The sequence below is a fragment of the Palaemon carinicauda genome, chromosome 14 (assembly GCF_036898095.1).
Source record: "Palaemon carinicauda isolate YSFRI2023 chromosome 14, ASM3689809v2, whole genome shotgun sequence".
Taxonomy (NCBI): Eukaryota; Metazoa; Arthropoda; class Malacostraca; order Decapoda; family Palaemonidae; genus Palaemon; species Palaemon carinicauda.
The window spans coordinates 136,403,526-136,420,263 of NC_090738.1; the positions used below are offsets into that span (position 1 = coordinate 136,403,526).

At 44.2% G+C, this 16,738-nt stretch overlaps 1 protein-coding gene across 1 annotated transcript in view; it reads left to right on the top strand.

Moving 5' to 3' along the window:
- Positions 1 to 1,621: 1,621 nt before the first annotated feature.
- LOC137653799 (high affinity copper uptake protein 1-like) overlaps positions 1,622 to 16,738 on the top strand; it is a 107,529-nt gene continuing 92,412 nt past the window's right edge. The window contains exon 1 of the mRNA XM_068387454.1: positions 1,622 to 1,734. The gene's annotated coding sequence lies outside the window, so the exon portion shown is untranslated. The remainder of the gene's footprint in view (positions 1,735 to 16,738) is intronic.

Here is a 16,738-nt window from a genome sequence, read left to right on the forward strand (position 1 = left end):
TACAGCAGGTGAACCCTACTCTTTACAGGGCCTTCACAGTCATATTGCTCATTTATTGTCAAATCCACACTATCAACACCTACCGAATTTCACATTTTATTAATTGTATATGGCTCTATTCTAGTTTTATAACAATACTGAATGGCATCTCCTGTCCTAGTGCCGACTATAATATATGAAAATTATAAATAATCTTAAATTAAAATAAATCTTTCTCTAGGTTAGTTATGCCGGAATTACACATTTTCTATTATCCAAAAATTTAGATATAAAGAAAACGTTTTTGTTTTAACAATGGGTAACTAAGGAAGAAGATTAATCCCTTAACGCTCTTTAATAGCATTATACCATTCTCTTTTATTTTATATTAATTCAATTACATGATTATTCTGACATTTAAATATTTCAATGATTAGTAATAGGTATTTGGAAAAATGTAGCCACTACGATTAGATTACTCTTGAGTTATTATAAAAAGTGACATCGTTTCAAAATTCTTAAGGTAAGTGAATCTATTGATATTTAGTGCAATTTTATTTAATTGCACAATGTATACCCACAATCCATATAACTAATAACACTAGGGATCATAGATCATAATTGTTAAAATGGTTTTATTGGTGAAGTATGGAAACAATAATAAATATTTTTTTTTTTTGGTATTTATGAAAATACTTATAATAATTATATCAATTCTATATAAGTTATTGTCCTATAAACTTGATTTTTATTAATATTATCTCCTATTCTGGAAAATACTGTAATGAACGACACATAGTAAATACTGACATGATTTAATTCTAATGATTGATAAAATTATTCTAATAATTTCAGTAGATTATTATTAGTTGTGGTTCCATAAAATTAATTCTCATTCACAAATTTAGTACTTATATTTGAAAAATCTGTAAAATACTGTGATGAACGGAACTTAGTAAACATCGACATGATTTAATTCTAATGATTGATAAAATTTATTCAAATAATTTCAGTTATTTATTATGAGTTTTTGTTCCATAAACCTAATTCTCATTCACAAATTCAGTACTTATATTTGAATATATTGTAAAATACTTTAATGAGCGGAACATTGCAAATATTAACATTATCTAGTTTTTATTATCAATTTCAATTATCCTAATAATTTCAGTAATTTATTATAAGTTGTGGATCCATACACTTGATTTTTATTCATTCATTCAATACTTATACTGAAAAATATTGTAAAGAACGGAACATGGTAACTATTGACATAATCTAGTTTTGATTATTAATATCACTTATTTTAGTAATTTAAGTAATTTATTATAAGTTCTGGTTCCATAAACCTAATTCTCATTCACAAATTCAGTACTTATATTTGAAAATATTGTAAAATATTTTAATGAGCGGAACATTGTAAATATTAACATACTCTAGTTTTAATTATTAATATCAATAATTCTAATAATTTCAGTAATTTATTACGAGTTGTGGCTCCATAAACTTTATTCTTATCCATAAATTCAGTAATTATATTTGAAAATACTATAAAATTCTATAAAATGTTGTAATGAACGAAGCATAGTAAACATTGCGAAAGATTACGTGGGTACGAACCCACAACTACCAGCTGGTGCAACGCCGTCTGCTGTGATTACGAAGTACGAAATGTGTTGCTTCTAAGTGTAGGTCTTTTTAGTGATCAGCCACTCGACCAAATAATCCGGATTTTGCAGTGATACATTTTTTTTCGTAAGTACAGATTCATAATATTCATGTTTTGTATTTAAAATGTATCCGTACATTAGTATTGCTCACCGGTGAGATGTACTTAGATGTTAGGCTCTGAGCTTGGGTAACTCCTATGGTTCCTTGGAGTTGTTTTGTAATTTTTGACTGAATTTTCAATATACAATTATGCATAGATAATGCATTTAGGCTAGTTTGTAGCGCTACGCCCAAGCGTCCTAATTTGCTTATTATCGCTCCGACTGTTATCTTGTATAGAATAAAAACGTTTGGAAATGGTCTACGGATCTTAAATATGTTGTGTAAGGGGGGTCTGGGGGGCGCAGCCCCCCTGGGTAAGGATATGGCTTTTAGCATAGGTTAGGTGGGTTTTTTAAGTTAGCTTCTCCCGCAAAAATCGTTTTTAGAACGACGGCCACAGTTCAGAATATTCCCGTTTTCTACGGGATCTGGCTGTCACCCTACAAAGGCTCCCGCATTTATATATGGGTAGAATGTAGTTTGTTGGGACAGGCGATATCTTTCTTATTACTAGCCAAATCGTTATTCCTTATGGGGAAGATGTTTTTTACTATGATCCGATATAACATATGAAGTTATTTTATCATTTTTAGAGATATAATTTAGAGTGCTGCAAATACCCTTTTTTTTTGTGTGTGTGTAGGAGAGACTTGCAAAGGGGGTCTGGAGGCTTGCACCCGGCTAGGGGTTGTGACTTGGGAACTACTAGGTTGGGTTAGGTGGGTTTGTGGTGCTTGTATGCTAGCGACAGTGATTGGGGGTGGGGCAAGGGGGCGTTAACCCCCCCCCCCCTTAGGTCATTAGTAAGCATATATATATATATATATATATATATATATATATATATATATATATATATACAAATACTTATATATGTTTTGCTGGTGGTGTATATATTATGACGGCCATGCCCCATAACTCCCTTGTTTTTAACCCAATCGTTAAGAATATGACAGTCTAGGGGGTTCGTTAGCCACCCCCATTATGTAAGTAGGTAAGGACACTGTTTTAAGGTTAGGTTAGGCAATGTTCTATGCACAAGGGAGATCCTGCCCAATAATATACAAAGACTCCTGTTGCCAAAATATACGTATGGGAAATGTAGTGAGACTTTAATTTCTCGCCGATACGTGAACCATTAATTTCCTCATTGTTATCTTACAGGTAGAGTTTTACCATGTGCATTTGTGATCATTATTGTTGATACAAACTTCTGGTTTTTGTATTTTCAATCCGTATTTGAATAAATTACAGGGAGCGGATCCTAGTTGGGAAACAAGTTTTTGGTTTGGGGGAAACTCATTAAAACTGGTGTATTTTTTAATAATGGCAAATATGTATGAAACTTAACAAAACCAAAGGAAAACTATATTCAGTAGCTCATTTATGGCTTTGTGGTTATAGTGGCCTATCTGGTAACGTCCCTGACTGGTGAACATCAGATTGGGGTTCGAGTCCCACTCAAATGCATTAGTTTCTTTGGTTGTGCAACCTTGCCATCCTTGTGAAATAAGGATGGGGGGGTTTGGGGGAGCTTGTAAGTATATCTGCTGAGTCATCAGCAGCCATTGCCTGGCCCTCCTTGGTCCTATTGTGGGTGGTGGAGAGGGCACTTGGCCGCTGATCCTTTGTATATATGGTCAGTCTCCAGGGCATTGTCCTGCTTGATAGGGCAATGCCACTGTCCCTTGCCTCTGCCATTCATGAGTGCCCTTTAAAGCCTTTAAACTTTTAGGAAGTATGGGTCATCAATGGGGTGTTAACAGAAATAAAAGAAAATAGGATACAGTATATGATAGCAAAACTTAACCCACCTGAATTGACCTATGTTAGAATGCCAGGTTTTTCTCTGTACTTAACAGATTGTGGGTTGTACTTGTTCCTTAATATGGACTATGATAACAATATCTTAACCCTTTTACCCCCAAAGGACGTACTGGTACGTTTCACAAAACTCATCCCTATTCCCCCCTGGACGTACTGGTACGTCCTCGCAAAAAACGGCTAATTACGTTTTTTTTTGCATATTTTTTATAACTTTGTGAGAAACTTCAGGCATTTTCCAAAAGAATGAGACCAACCTGACCTCTCTATGATGAAAATTAAGGCTGTTAGAGCAATTAAAAAAAAAATATACTGCAAAATGTGCTTGGATAAGAAAATGCCTGGGGGTTAAGGGTTGGAAAGTTCCAAATAGCTTGGGGGTAAAAGGGTTAATAAACCCTTAATATGATATCATTGAATTTCATACTTAGCATAAATACCTTTATAGATAGATTGCCTTCTCCTAAAGTAGTTATTATACGGTAATTATATAATAGTGTAATTTTTTCATTTCTTGCCAACACAAAATTTGCCATTAGAAATACTTGAGTGCTGACTGTTTTAGCTTGTTTCATTTGTAATTAAAAAGGCTAGCGAATATTAACTTACATTTAAAACAACAAAAATTTGTAGAGTACTGCAGTGTTTTAAGCTACGGTTGTGCTTATGAGATCATCATTTTATATATATATTTACATAATCATTACTTGACTTACATATTATGCAGACGTTCCGAATATTAACTTACATTTAAAACAACAAAAATTAGTAGAGTACTGCAGTGTTTTAAGCTACTGTTGTGCTTATGAGATCATCATTTTTATATATATTTGCATAATCATTACCTGACTTACATTTTATGCAGACGTTCCCAGATGCTTTCATACTTCACACATTTTGTATGAAAATCTCTCGTTACTCGATTGCTGTCGTGTTTGTATGAGCTTGTTGCGGATTACTGTACTGTGTTTCTGCTTAGGTAATTTATGATAATTGCATCATCATCTTCATTTAGTCAATGGCTGCACACTGTGTAATTGGTAACTCCATGTCACTTTCATTTCTCACCAAGTACTTGAGCAATATATTTTATCCAACTGGTTATCTCATGTTTGTTATGCCTTTCTGAACATTTTTGTTTGTTCCGTAACTGGAATACAAACCACACTATTTAATAGGGGTATTACTTTCGGCGTAGCTGAAATGACGAGCCATTAAGATTTAACGAGGGTTTACTACCCACACCGCTAGTTAGCGGGGTTAGGGGGAGGGTAGCTTGCTACCCCCGCCCCCTCACACACCTGTGCTTGAACTCACTTTGCTCTCGGCTCGGATGGTAGTCGGATGTGTCCGCTGTCATCCTCGGCGCTCATTGGCAGTCATTAATGCTTTTTTGCTTTCTCTTTTTGACAGTTGTGTGTGAAGTTGGCCTCTGCTCTTATGCGCACCTGCCCTGGATTACCCGACTGCCCTTGTGGAACATTCATGTCGGCGGTCGAGACAGACCCTCACACCCTTTGCCCTTACTGTAGTGGTCAACGATGTGATAGCGATGATAAGTGTAGTGAGTGCAGGGAGTGGTCTACCTCCCAGTGGGAGAGGTTTTCGCGTCGACTGAAGAAGAAGTCCAGACGGGATATTTCTCTTTCGAAGGTTTCTTTTAAAGGAGAAAAACCGAAGGCCTCTTCTTCCATTGCTCAAACCTCCTCCGAAGCTCCTACTCGGTCAGTCTCTTTCGAGAGACTGTCGAGTGGTAGCGTAGACCGTTGTACTGTTTTCCAAACTCGGGGTTTGAGAGATGGCGTTGCTTCCCCTAGGGAAGCAGCTCCACCTCTCCCCCCGGGGGAGGATTTATCACTAATCCATCTTTTTCAATATTAAACTTACCCGATAATCATGTAGCTGTCAACTCCGTTGCCCGACAGAATTCTACGGAAGGGATACGCCAGCGATCGCTATACAAGAGGGGGGTGTACTCACAAGCGCCACCTGTGGCCAGGTACTGCAGTACTTCTTGTTGACACCACTTCAATTTTTCCTCTGTCGTGCTTCCGGCAAGACGTTCATGGATACGCTTATAATTTTGGAGTCTTGTTCACGGTTTTTGGTGAAGTATTGCTCTAAGATTTCAGCTTTCGCTATTCAGGAAGTTTTATTATTAGCTTAGCTAACTTTTGGAATTAATTTGATTAATTATGGTGACGAAGAGAGTATGAACTCTCTTTCACCTTTAAATGGCCGACCCTTCCCTTAGACGGAAGTGTTGGTGTCTAAGAGAGTATAGACTCTCTTTCTTAATTTTGCTTAACAAAAGTTATAGATTTATTTTATATCTCTCCGCCTTTTATAGGCCTCTTCGATTAACTTCCTTTTATTATAAACTTATTAAAATTAATTTTTATATTTGTTTATATTCGACCTTTCCTAATAGTAGGCGGTCTTTTCTTGGAACCGAAGTTAATTAACATTGAGCCCGTCATTTCGGTTTTACCTATTAACATATTATGCTATTTTAATGTTTTTGAAAGAATTTCTTTGATAGTCTCGTACTGTTTTCAAAGTTGAACTAACGTTTTGTTTTGTCTCTGCAGTTGTTGACGTTCAGAACGTTCAACTTGCGCTCTATCGTTACGATAGAGAGAGAATTTTCACGGTGTCACGTTGCAGTAAGAGTAACCGTGTCTAGCGTTTTGTTCATTCTTTCTTAACTTAATGGTTTTAATTCTATAAAGGAACTTTTCATTTTGGGAAATATTTTCCTTTAACAATAATATGTTTTAACGATATATATGATTGGGCTCTTCTCTCAGGTTCTAAGTCAAGAGAGAGAGAGAGAGAGAGAGATAGAGACGGAGGGAGAAAGAGGAGGATAAACGTTTCGTTCAAGCGAGTAACGTTGTTATCGTTTTTGCTCTTCTCCCTAGTCTCTTTAGGGGAAGAAGGTAAACGTTTCTAGAGTTTTTTCTTGTTCTCAAGCTTTATGCGGTGAGAGATTTTAAACGTAGTTTATTTGATCTAGTGTTTAGTCTCTTTCCAGCCACTGAATTATTTATCTTTCATTAGATTTTTCTGTTACATTGTAATTCTGTTTTCGCAATTACTAACTTTTGAGAAAGGATAGAATTGCGTGTTTCAGGTACAAACCACTTAAAGTTTCGAGTTCAGTGAAATAAGTGCAAACAGAAAATCAAAAGTGATAAGTGATTAGCGCAAAGTGTGTCAGTGTTGTGCGTGAGGGTACTTCTGTGCGTGCCAGTCGTCCTCCCAGTCCGGGACCTCTTGCAAGCTCCCAAGCCCAGGGGAGAAGCAATGTCGAAGGGCAAAAGGGTTCGGCAGGCCTTGATCGGCGCACAAAAGTATCCTCGGTGGTTGCGGGCGTGTCTTACAGAGACCGTCACTCCCACCCGCAGACGATTGAGCCCTTATTTTGCTCGTCTGCAGAAGAAATTTCGGGGAGAAAACGCTGGTCTCAGGTCTCAAGACCTCTTAAACGTAAAGTCCAGACCTATGCCAGACGTACGAAGTTAGAGTTCAACAACCCGGATGCAGTCATTGGGTTAGCTCTGACTCTCCTCAGTCATCAGGTGACTGCACACCTCCTAAGAGAGGTAAGGCGATGCCTCAACAGACCTCATCTTCTATTAAGGCTTTGCCTCAACAGACCTTATCGTCTGTTGATCCCAAGACGACTTTGCTGCAGTCCATGCAGTCGCAGCTTGCGGTCTTAATGCGTGAGTTTCAGGCTGAGAAGGTTACACCTCCTCCTGCGAACGCTCCGCCTCTCCGCAGTCCAGTCTGCCAGGCTTACGAAGTTGAGGTTCCTCAGGCTACCTTACCGCGTTCTGAGTTGCCAGTTACCAGCGGTGTGCAGCAACCTCCGCCTCCTCCTGCGAGAGCTCCGCCTCACCGCAGTCCAGTCTGCCAGGCGTACGAAGTTGAGGTTCCTCAGGCTACCTTACCGCGTTCTGAGTTGCCAGTTACCAGCGTTGTGCAGCAACCTTAACCTTCCTTAAGGCAACCTCAGCAATGGGAGCAGGAGTCTTATGCCTTACTTCCTCCGCTTCCGCTTGCGGTTCCACCAGCGAGGCAACAATCTCTTGAGGTACGACAACCTCTTCCATCAATGAGGCAGCCACCTCAGCACTCGCTGCAGCGACCTAAACCCTCCTCAAGGCAAGAGTCTCAACTCCTTAGGCTAGCACCTCAGGAACCTCAACTCGCGAGACAAGAACTGCGTTCTGCAACTCTCGCAGCTCACACCTCAGGAACCTTAACTCGTTCCTCAGGAACCTGCTACTGCGCATCCGCAACCCTTACAGCAAGCGCAACTCTTGAGGCAGCAACCTCTTGCTATGAGTCAGCCACCTCAACGCATGCATCTGCCTTTTTTTTCCGCAACTTGGGAATATCAAATGACAATAATAACACCTCATTACTTTCATAACTTGCATTTGTAATCATATACATGTATGCCTACACAAACATTATGATAATGGAGGTTATTTGTATTACTTATATAAAAATATATATGTATTCCTGGCAATATATTTTTAACAAATCGCAAAATATGGCAAAAATATCTTCTAAACAAATGAATCTGAGTTATGAATGTAAGGTAATATTATGTTGATATTAAACCCCATGCAAGCATGCATGAAGTAATGCAGTGTTGCCAACAGGGCGAGTTTCCCTTTCCTGAGGTGAAGTAGATTATAGTACATTTAGTGTAGCTTAATTCTACGATTATCATGCCGGCTATCAAATTCATCAACAAAACAGTCTAAATCAATTCCCTCGGCACGTGCACTTTCAATGGACGGTAATGCGATATTACTCACTCTAGCATTGGTCATGGAATTTCTGAGAAATGTTACACGCCATGCAACACGCTCTGCTTACCTTACAGCATGCTCTACATACAGCATGCTCTGCATACAGCATGCTCTGCATACAACATGCTCTGCATACCTTACCGCATGCTTCTCAGTCACACATCTTTGGTTGTTGCCAACTCACTAGACTGTCAAGCAGTTTCATAACGTTGCCTTCTAGTCTGCTGCTTTTGCACCAGTGAAACCCTCACTGAGAGAACTTAGCTTTTCTCGGATATGGTCCCTGTAGATGAGAAAGTGCTTTTCTCCCTCCTTCTGATATTCCCTTGAGGACTCTGTCATTTGGAGAGGAGCCTTTAGCTGCGTAGCCTCCTATGGACTTTTATTTAAGCATAACATGCTCCCAGGGAAGGTAATGGTTCCACTTCAGTCGCTAACCCCGTCTGTTACCACACCTGCTCCCATAGACCTTGAGCTGTGTTGCAAGACATGCAGTCCAAGCTTAGTCCTTGTTAGAGGATTTTTTTTTGTTTACGGAGTCAGTGTGTCACTGGGAAGACGTTCAACAACCAGCAGAAGTGACTTGTTGTGACGCAGTGCGGCAACCTCAGCAACCCGATAAGGAGTTGTCTGTACGACCCAGACAGTCTAGACAGCTTCGGGTTGTCACTGTACTTCCTCGCTTCCCCATGGTTGACAGTTCACAGACTGTGCAGCAGTACCATGATCTTGTGTCCGGCTCCGTCAGACGACTGGCTTTTAAGAGCTCCCACAAGTCGTCGCTGTCTGGAGATTCTCAGATGGACTATGGATCTGACCAAGGAACTGGGCCTCCTGGTCAATTTTGAGGAGTCTCAGCTCGTCCCATCCCAGACCATTGTCTCCCTGGGTATGGATCTTCAGAGTCGAGCTTTTCGGGCTTTTCCGTCGGCCCCAAGGAGCTTCCAAGCCCTAGAATGCATCCAGAGCATGCTGAGAAGGAACCGATGCTCAGTCAGGTAGTGGATGAGTCTAACAGGGACACTTTCATCGCTGGCCCTGTTCATCGTGTTAGGGAGACTCCACCTCCCCCCCTTCAGTATCATCTAGCTGCTCACTGGATAAAGGACATGACGCTAGAGACGGTCTCAGTTCCTGTTTCCGAAGAGAGGAGGTCTTCTCTCGCGTGGTGTAAGAACAGCTTTCTTCTCAAGGAAGTCTATCTTTGGCTGTTCAGAAACCCGACCGCCTTCTCCTCTCGGACGCATCAGACACGGGCTGGGGTGCGACTTTGGACGGACAGGAATGCTCGGGAACATGGAATCAGGAACAAAGGACACTTCACATCAATTGCAAGGAGTTGTTGGCGGTTCTTCTGGCCTTGATAAACTTCAAGTCCCTCCAGCTTAACAAAGTGGTGGAGGTGGACTCTGACAACACCACAGCCCTGGCTTACATCTTCAAGCAGGGAGGGACTCTTTCGTGAAGTTGTTCTAGATCGCAAGGGACCTCCTCATCTGGTCTAAAGATCGAAAGCTCACGCTGGTAACGAGGTTCATTCAGGGCGGTATGAATGTCATGGCAGATCACCTCAGCCGGAAGGGTCAGGTCATCCCCACAGAGTGGACCCTTCACAAGAATGTTTGCAGCAGACTTTGGGCCCTGTGGGGTCAGCCAACCATAGATCTGTTCGCTACTTCGATAACCTAGAGACTCCTGTTGTATTGTTCTCCGATTCCAGACCCAGCAGCAGTTCACGTGGATGCTTTTCTGCTGGATTGGTTCCATCTCGACCTGTATGCATTCCCGCCGTTCAGGATTGTCAACAGGGTACTTGAGAAGTTCTCCTCTCGCAAAGGGACACGGCTGACGTTGGTTGGCTCCGCTCTGGCCCGCGAGAGGATGGTTCTTAGAGGTACTGCAATGGCTGGTCGACATTCCCAGGACTCTTCCTCTAGGAGTGAACCTTCTACGTCTACCTCACGTAAAGAAGGTACACCCAAACCTCCACGCTCTTCGTCTGACTGCCTTCAGACTTTCGAAAGACTCTCAAGAGCTAGGGGCTTTTCGAAGGAGGCAGCCAGAGCGATTGCCAAAGCAAGGAGAACATCCACTCTCAGAATCTATCAGTCTCAAGGGGAAGTCTTCCGTAGCTGGTACAAGACCAATGCAGTTTCCTCAACCAGTACCACTGTAACCCAGATTGCTGACTTCCTGTTATATCTAAGGAAAGTAAGATCCCTTTCAGCTCCTACGATCAAGGGTTACAGAAGTATGTTGGCAGCGGTTTTCCGCCACAGAGGCTTGGATCTTTCCACCAACAAAGATCTACAGGACCTCCCTAGGTCTTTTGAGACCTCAAAGGAACGTCGGTTGTCCACTCCAGGCTGGAATCTAGACGTGGTCCTAAGGTTCCTTATGTCATCAAGATTTGAACCTCTCCAATCAGCCTCTTTTTAGGACCTCACATTAAAAACTCTTTTTCAATATTAAACTTACCCGATAATCATGTAGCTGTCAACTCCGTTGCCCGACAGAATTCTATGGAGGGATACGCCAGCTATCACAATACTAGAAGGGGGTGTACTTACCAGCGCCACCTGTGGCCAGGTACTCAATCATTTGTTGTTGACACCTCCTCAATTATTCCTCTGTCGTGCTTCCGGCTAGACGTTCTGGGATACGCTTATGGTCTTCGAGTTTATTCACGGATATTTGGTGAAGTATTCTCTCAGATTAACGGCTGTCGCTTTACTGGAATCCTTCTTATATTAGCTAGATAGCTTTTATATAATACTGATATAACGGTTAACGAATTTTGCTTGTTTTTGGATCACCCTTTGGCTAACTCTTTGAAACAAGATGTCTGACGTTTCGCAAGCCCCCTCCCATAGACGATGTAGGTCTTGCAATAGGCGTATTCCGAAGGCCTCGGTAGATCCTCACACCGCTTGTTCTGACTGTAGGGACAGGCCCTGTCTATTAGAAAATCGATGTGAGGAATGCGCCGGACTTTCGGAATTGGAATTTGTCCGTCTTTTAAAATATTCATCTAAGTTAGAGAGCGGTAGAGTTAGGAGAAGTTCTTCTCACTCTTCTATGTTTTCCTCACCTCATGATCCCCTACCTTTTCCTACCCATGTAGTGGCTACCCCCGAACCTACTGTGTGCCCTCCGCCTGATATGTCAGTTGTTTTGCGTGCTATTCAGGCTTTAGGCGATAAAGTAGAATCAGTGGTAAGTGACCATAAGTCTCTGATGGCCGAAGTTAAAGAACTGAAGGTCAAGAGTGCAGTGGGTGGAATTAGTGCCAGTGCTGTGACGAGTGCTAGTGTCGGTGCAGTGCCAAGTGCTAGTGGTGCCAGTGTGGTGCGTGAGGATTTTTCTGTGCGAGCCAGTCGTCCTCCCAGTCCGGGACCTCTTGCAAGCTCCCATGCCCAGGGGAGAAGCAATGTCGAAGGGCTTAAGGGTTCGACAGGCCTTGTTAGGCGCACAGAACTATCCTCGGTGGTTGCGGGCGTGTCTTCCTTAGACCGTCACTCCCACCTGCAGACGATTGAGCCCGTCTTATTCTCGTCCGCTGATCAACTAGCAGGGAAGAAACGTTGGTCTCAGGTCTCGAGACCGCTTAAACGTAGAGTCCAGTCCGCGAGTGCTCAGCCAGGTTGCAGTCATTGGCTCAGCTCTGACTCGCCTCAGTCATCTGTCGACTGTACTCCGCCCAAGAGGAGTAAGGTTCTGCCAAAACAGAGCCCGACTGTGACTTTACCTCAGTCTGTTATCGTTTCTGCCGATCCCAAGTGGACCCTGCTTCAGTCCATGCAAGCTCAGCTTTCGGACTTGATGCGTGAGTGTCGGGCTGAGAGTGTTGCACCTCCTCCTCCGCCTACACTCCCTCCGCCTGTTCTCGCTCCGCCTGTGCTCGCCCCGCCTGCACTTGCTCCGCCTGGTCGCAGCACCATCTGCCAGGCGTACGATGTTGAGCCACTTTCGGAGTTCGCTGTTCCCAGTGGTGTTCAGCCTCAGCCTTCTTTAAGGCAACCCTTGCTTTGGGATCAGGAGAGTTATTCCACTCTTCCTCCGCCTCCCCTTGCTGCTCCACCAGTGGTGCAACTCTCGGTTGGGGTACAACAACCTCTCCCCTCCGTGAGTCTGTCTGCTCAGCCATCGCTGCAGCGAGCTCAACCCTCCTCAAGGCAAGCTCCTCTACACCCTGGACTTGCGCCTCAGGAGCCTCAGCTTGCGAGAACTTTACCTTGTTCTGCGCAGCCTCAACCTCATCATGCTCCGCTCATCTCACAGGAACAGGAACGGACTACTCCGCCTCCGTCCTCCGCTCAGCTTGTGCAATCCTTGGGTTCAACCTCTTTTGCTAGGAGTCAACCTCCTTCACCCATGCGCCTGCCTTCTGCTTCGTCTGTTGTTCAGCCTTTGCAGTCTGAGCCTCAGGTTTTCCCTCAACAGTTACTGGAAGAGGAAACCACTGTTATTGTTCCTACCCGTTCTGACTCTGCGGTTCAGCATTCTGGTCCGATAGCTTCGCTACCCTCTGCTGATGAGGTGTCGGATGATGAGGAGGCACACCTTGATCCCTCATCAGACGTGGACGAATCTAAGCTTTCTCCACTGTCGATTGATTTTCGTAAGGTCTTGGCTCTACTCAGGGAGATTTACCCAGACCACTTCGTCTCTGCTATTCCCCGCTCTCCACCATCTGAGTTTTCGCTGGGCGTACAACAAGCTAAGTCCAACTATACTAAGCTTGTCCTAGCTAGATCCTCCAAGAGGGCTTTAAGGATCTTAGGGGAGTGGCTGCAGTCTAAACAACACCTTGGCAAGACTTCCTTCATGTTCCCTCCAACGAAGCTCGCTTCGAAAGGTTGCGTTTGGTATGCCACAGGGGAAGCACCAGGCTTAGGAGTACCTGCCTCTGCCCAGGCTGACTTCTCAAGTCTGGTGGACTCGCCTCGGAGAACTGCTATGAGACGCTCGAAGGTTTGTTGGACCTTCTCAGACCTGGATCATTTACTGAAAGGGTTGTTCAGAGCATTTGAAATGTTCAACTTTCTCGACTGGTGCCTGGGGGCCCTCAGCAAGAAAACCTCTCCTGCGGACAAAGATTCTGCCATGCTAATAATGTCCTGCATGGATAAGGCCATCAGAGATGGATCGGGTGAGCTAGCGTCGTTATTTGTATCAGGGGTGTTGAAGAAAAGGGAACAACTGTGTACCTTCCTTTCCGCCAGCATTACACCTTGCCAACGGTCACAACTCCTTTTTGCTCCTCTCTCAAAGTTCCTCTTTCCCGAGGAGCTAGTTAAGGACTTGTCTGCTGCCCTGATACAAAAGGACACGCACGATCTTGTAGCCTCATCGGCTCGTAAGTCTAAGGTTGCCACCTCAGTCCCCAAGACTTATCGCTCCCCAGTGGCTGATACCCCGGCTACGAGGTTCATACCGCCCTTTCGTGGTAGAGCCCCCAGCCGAGGAAGCTCCCGCCCAGACTCTCACAGGAGCAAGTCTAGGAAAGGATCCAGGACATCTAAGGGAAAGAACTGACTCTCAGTTTCTCCAGACAACAGTAGGAGCCAGACTCAAGATCTTCTGGCGAGCCTGGGAGAAGAGAGGTGCAGACGCACAGTCTGTCAGTTGGCTGAGGTACGGTTACAGGATTCCATTCTGCCTCAAACCACCTCTGACCACATCGCCCATCAACCTCTCTCCCAACTACAAAGAAGAGGACAAGAAGCTAGCATTGCAACAGGAGGTGTCGCTACTTGTGCAGAAGAAGGCAGTGGTTATAGTCCGGGACCATCAATCCCCGGGCTTCTACAACCGTCTCTTTCTTGTGGCCAAGAAGACAGGAGGTTGGAGACCGGTGCTGGACGTCAGCTCTCTCAACGAGTATGTCACCAAGCAGACGTTCACGATGGAGACGACCAAGTCGGTCTTAGCAGCGGTCAGACAGGAGGACTGGATGGTCTCGTTGGACTTGAAAGATGCATACTTTCACGTTCCCATTCATCCAGACTCCCAACCTTTCCTGAGATTCGTTTTCGGAAAGGTTGTCTATCAGTTCCAAGCCCTGTGTTTTGGCCTAAGCACAGCTCCTATGGTCTTTACTCATCTGATGAGGAATGTAGCGAAATTCCTACACTTATCGAACATCAGAGCCTCCCTCTACCTAGACGACTGGCTGTTGAGAGCCTCCACGAGTCGTCGTTGTCTGGAGAACCTCAATTGGACTTTAGACTTAATCAGAGACCTAGGTCTATTAGTCAATATAGAGAAATCTCAACTCATTCCCTCCCAATCCATTGTGTACCTGGGAATGGAGATTCAGAGTCAGGATTTTCGGGCTTTTCCATCGGCCCCCAGGATAAACCAAGCCCTAGAGTGCATCATGAGCATGCTGAAGAGGAGCAATTGCTCAGTGAGACAGTGGATGAGTCTCACAGGGACCCTCTCATCACTGGCCCTGTTTGTCGAGCTAGGAAGACTCCACCTCCGCCCTCTTCAATTCCATCTTGCTGCTCATTGGGACAAGGGGTCGACTCTAGAAGCAGTCTCTATCCCTATCAACCAAGAGATGAAGACCACTCTCCTGTGGTGGAAGCACAATCTCCTTCTCAAGGAGGGTCTATCATTGGCCATCCAGACCCCCAATCTTCATCTCTTCTCAGATGCATCGGACTCGGGCTGGGGTGCGACCTTGGACGGACGGGAGTGCTCAGGAGTATGGAACAAGGAACAAGGATTACTCCACATCAACTGCAAGGAACTGTTAGCAGTTCATTTAGCCCTGTTGAACTTCAAGTCCCTCCTGCTAGGCAAAGTGGTGGAGGTGAATTCAGACAACACCACAGCCTTGGCTTACATCTCCAAGCAAGGAGGGACCCATTCGAGGAGCCTTTACGAGATCGCAAGGGACCTCCTCATTTGGTCAAGAGGTCTAAACCTCACTCTGGTCACGAGGTTCATCCAGGGCGATATGAATGTTTCAGCGGATCGCCTCAGCAGAAGGAATCAGGTCATTCCCACGGAATGGACCCTCCACAAGAGTGTGTGCAACAGACTTTGGACCTTGTGGGGTCAACCTACCATAGATCTGTTTGCCACCTCCATAACCAAGAGACTTCCGCTTTATTGTTCCCCTGTTCCAGACCCTGCAGCGGTTCATGTGGATGCTTTTCTTCTGAACTGGTCCCATCTCGACCTGTACGCATTCCCTCCGTTCAAGATAATAAACAAAGTTCTGCAGAAATTCGTCTCGCACGAAGGGACACGGCTGACGCTGGTTGCTCCCCTTTGGCCTGCAAGAGAATGGTACACAGAGGTACTGCAATGGCTAGTCGACTTCCCCAGGACTCTACCTCTAAGAGTGGACCTTCTACGTCAACCACACGTAGACAGGTTGCACCCAAACCTCCACGCTCTTCGGCTGACTGCCTTCAGACTGTCGAAAGATTCGCTAGAGCTAGAGGCTTTTCGAAGGAGGCAGCCAGTGCGATTGCCAGAGCTAGAAGAGTTTCCACTCGTAGAGTCTACCAGTCTAAATGGGAGGTCTTCCGAAGCTGGTGTAGAGCCAATTCAATATCCTCTACCAATACCTCTGTGATCCAAATAGCTGACTTCCTTCTACATCTTAGGAATGAGAGATCCCTTTCTACACCTACGATTAAAGGATATAGGAGCATGTTGGCCTCAGTTCTCCATCACAGAGGTTTGGACCTGTCTTCCAACAAGGACCTTCAAGACATTCTCAAGTCTTTTGAGACGTCTAAAGAACGTCGTCTTTCCACTCCAGGCTGGAATCTAGACGTAGTCTTAAGGTTCCTTATGACATCTAGGTTCGAACCTCTCCAGTCAGCTTCCTTCAAGGATCTTACCCTCAAGACTGCTTTTCTCGTTTGCCTTGCAACAGCTAAGAGAGTCAGTGAGGTTCATGCCTTCAGCAAGAACATTGGTTTTACAACCGAATCTGCAACATGTTCTTTTCAGCTTGGATTCCTAGCAAAGAACGAACTTCCTTCACGTCCTTGGCCTAGATCGTTCGAAATACCTAGCCTCTCCAACATGGTAGGTAATGAACTAGAGAGAGTTCTTTGCCCTGTCAGAGCTCTCAAATATTATCTGAAGAGGTCTAAACCTATTCGAGGACAGTCAGAAGCTTTATGGTGTGCCATCAAGAAACCCTCGAGACCCATGTCCAAGAATGGGCTTTCGTACTATATAAGGCTTCTGATCAGAGAAGCACATTCTCACCTAAAGGAGGAAGACCTTGCATTGCTGAAGGTAAGGACCCACGAAGTAAGAGCTGTAGCTACTTCGTTGGCCTTTAATAAAAACCG